This window comes from Triticum dicoccoides, chromosome 3B (assembly GCF_002162155.2).
Source record: "Triticum dicoccoides isolate Atlit2015 ecotype Zavitan chromosome 3B, WEW_v2.0, whole genome shotgun sequence".
Classification (NCBI taxonomy): domain Eukaryota; kingdom Viridiplantae; phylum Streptophyta; class Magnoliopsida; order Poales; family Poaceae; genus Triticum; species Triticum dicoccoides.
Window position 1 is genome coordinate 292,434,174 of NC_041385.1, and position 3,254 is coordinate 292,437,427.

A 3,254-nucleotide genomic window follows, 5' to 3' on the forward strand; every position below is an offset into this window, starting at 1 on the left:
TGAACTACAACCATTTGATAAATTCACTTAAAATTCCAACCAAAATTTGGAGATGTCATGTGATGTTTTTAAATCACTTTTGTACAAAAATATCTTTTATTTATGTAATAATTTGAGCTCTGCATCAATTTTTCCTTCTCTGGTCCAGAGTGCAATTTGCACTACAACCCTTCTAAATAATTCTTTCTAGCCTCCACCAAAATTATGGGATGTCAGTAGAAACATATCATTCCATTATATGCAAAAATCCAGGGTTGTTCTTTGAAAATTTTGTGTGAATCAACCTCCTTTCCATTCTGGTCCAATTTGAGGATTTGTACAACAACCACCATTTTAGTTGCTCCTATATCCATGATTACTTTTTCTACTGGTAGTCCCCCTTGCCAAACCCTTAAGTCCAGGAGCATGCACCCATTGGCATATTTTTGGTTCATGAAATAATGTCATTTATTTCCTGTCCAGAATTGTAGTTTTGCAAAACTTGCTCTAACAAGTTGCTGCATTTGACCAACTAACCCCACCACCCTCTTGTACATCTGAAGAGACCCCAATCTGGAAGTTTTGGCTACCCCAAGAGATGCCTAGGTGCATGTGGCATTCTATCGAGCACCCTGTAGGCATGACCAGTTTTGACATGAGTTTTGGCATTTCACTGTGAGCTTGCACCTCTGATCAAACTAGCATGTCCACTAGACTCCTAGTTGCTCCTAACCTCGATCTGGTAAACCCCAACCTCACCTGCGACCTGTAGCATGCCGCGGCATTGTGTCGAACATCTCCCGTGCGTGCACAGGACGCGCCCAGAGCGCGCGTATTGCACGATTCCGCACCCGAGCCGACACGCTGGCCCCCTGGCTGTGGCCCACACGGCAGCACCTCGCCACGCACTCCCCGCCTCGCAGCATCGCGCCAAACCACCCTGGCACGCTACAACGCCGCCGCCAGGGCATTCTTGGCGGCACTCCGGCGTCCGCACTGGCTCCAGCCACGGGCAGCGCCGCCCAAACCCCTCCCGCTCGCCACCTGGCCCCTGGAGCAGCGCGAGCTCATCCGCAGCCATGTCCTCTAGCGCTCGTCGCCGCCACGATGCCCTGCTGCTACAGAACGTCGGTTCGCCGGAAGCTTATCCGCGGCCGCCGCTGAACCGCCTCGACTCGCCTATATAAGGAGCCCCGAGCTCATCTCCGCACGCAGGCAGTCCCAAGCCACCTCCCGAGGACCCCATTTGGCAGCCAATCGACCTGGGGAGGCCTCCTTCCTCATCTCCGCCGCCACTACCCAGGCCCTACCGATGCCTCCAGAGCCTCCCCCTCTCCGTTCTCTTCGCCAGAAACCTCCTCATCCTCCCGTGAACCCTTCCCCCTACTCGATTTTGATCGGGAACCACCGCCGCCTCAAAACCACTTTACCACCGAAGCTTCCCACCGCCGCGGAGCTCGCCGCCGGCGATTTCCTCCACCTCCGACGACCCTACGACTACCGGAGTGACCACCTCGGCCCCCTGAATCCGCTGGTGGCCTCGGCTTTCCGAACGGAGCCACCGTTCGCCGGCGATGATCGCCGGAGCCCCGCTCCACTCGGGCAGAGGAGGGAGACGACGCGGGCGACTGGTCAAACCTGACCAGTGGGCCAGGCGCGCGCACCGTCAGAGACCCAGCGCCGGTCCACGTGGTTAAGTGGAGGCGTAAAGGGCGCAAATACGTTTTCTCTGCACCGAAAGCGTAATCTCGTTTGAAACGTTTTCCTTCTCCTGATTTTATTAAAAACAGATTTTTGACCACAACTTTGACTGGTTATATCTTTTTAAATACAACTCCAAATGAACTGATTCTTTTTCCTACCTCTCTCAAGTTTCACCTAGTTTATTTTAAGATTTATTTGAAAAAATTTCAGAACAACTTTTGGTGCTGTTTTTATTTTGTGTGATAATTCTTTTATATTGCTAAAATAAGATTTTTAAGAGAGGAGAAATGTTTCAAGTTTTGGAGTGCACCCTGCCTTTCCACACATTGAAGGCAAGCATTCTGAATCTCGGCATAGTATTTTTGGTGTGATCATTGATATATTTATAACACCACCGCATTTCGAAGGACTTGTTATTTCATGTGACATGATCATATGCATGGGTGCATGTTATTGATTTCCATGCTGTTGGAAATGGACACACTTGTGATGATAATCACCCTCATGTGCCTTGCATGCATACCGGCGGGGACCCGGGAAAACCTCTGCCTTGGGTAGGCATGAGTTTGTCGCCGGTCTCCGTCGGGACGGTTATGTCGGGTATGGCATGGTAAGGTGATATGAGCGGTGACTCTGTTGGATGAAATATATTCGTTATACTAATCATGCAGGGAATACTTAAACCTCCTGAGTCGACCGTAGATCGAGTCTTGTTCCAGTAACCCCCATACTTGTTTCGTACTACCACTCGTCTCTACGGCAAGTAGTGTACGGTTGAGTAAGTTGTCAACCTCTTTCTAGCACACACCGTATAGAGAGGCCATGGTGGAAGATACCGGTTGTAGCTGGTAGGCAGGCCACCTGGTCCAGGGGCATGGGTGTTTCTGGTTGGGACCGAGAGGGGAGGCCACCCCTTAGAGCGCGCGATATAAATTTGATCCCATGCTACGCGAGGTTGTAGCCTCCCCACTTAGAGTTTGCTTGACAGGTGTCGTGGGTGATTCCAGACACGTGTGAGTTAAGCTGGTGTGTGCAAGTTAGGTGTGTTTTCAACAAAAAGACCGTAGACGGAATTAGTCCCGATGGACGTTACTCGTGGGTAAAGAGTACACCCTCTGCAGAGAATAAACCTATTCGAATAGCCGTGTCCATGGTTAAGGATTACAGTCTGGGATGGGTCAAGTGTCGGTCTTAGCGTCGGTCTTCGGAGGTGAAACTGTTAAACCAGAAATGGAGTTACTACTTGCGACTTGTGAAAATTATGATTATTATTATTGTTGACTAACCCGTGATATTATTGTTATTATCGAGTATCTCTGGGATGGTTCTACCTCCGGGATATTCACTATGATTGTTTATTTTAAAGCCCTTTATGTGGTGTCGCTCAGACGCCCGACTGTGGCATTTCTTTTAAAGCCCTTTATGTGGTGCCGCTCAGACGCCCGACTGTGGCATTTCTTTTAAAGCCCTTTATGTGCTGTCGCTCAGACGCCCGACTGTGGCATTTCTTTTAAAGACCTTTATGGGTGTCGCTCAGACGCCCGACTGTGGCATTTACTTTAAAGCCCTTT